Source organism: Penaeus monodon, chromosome 28 (assembly GCF_015228065.2).
Source record: "Penaeus monodon isolate SGIC_2016 chromosome 28, NSTDA_Pmon_1, whole genome shotgun sequence".
NCBI classification, from domain to species: domain Eukaryota; kingdom Metazoa; phylum Arthropoda; class Malacostraca; order Decapoda; family Penaeidae; genus Penaeus; species Penaeus monodon.
This window is the reverse complement of record NC_051413.1, coordinates 15,618,342-15,618,772: the sequence shown is the minus strand read 5'-3', so window position 1 is coordinate 15,618,772 and position 431 is coordinate 15,618,342.

The window sequence follows — 431 nt, the reverse complement described above, 5'->3', positions numbered from 1 at the left end:
GATCAATTAATTTTATGTCAAGCTAGTGGTAGGAAAAGTACTTAAAAACAAAAAGGTTTTGCAAAATGTTCATGTCTATTTACAGGAATATCAAACAGCTGTGATATGAAATGGTAGTGATTACATCAACATTGTAAACATTTGAAACTCTATGTGCCTCTGCTTATAACTCCTAGATAATTTGCTTGGCAATAAGGAAACACTTAAAATTTTCAACAAAAATATTCCTCATGCTACTTACCTGTGCACAAGCAAAAGGTAATTTCCCTTGAGTGTATTCAAGTAGTCTCTTAAAGTTCACGAAAAAACCTGAGCAGTTTCTGTCGTAGAGGAAACCTTTAATGCTCCTAAGAATAGAATACAAAAACTTTCAGAAAGGTTTTACTGGCTTGTCTACCACATTTACATATATCCCAATAAGACAAATGAAT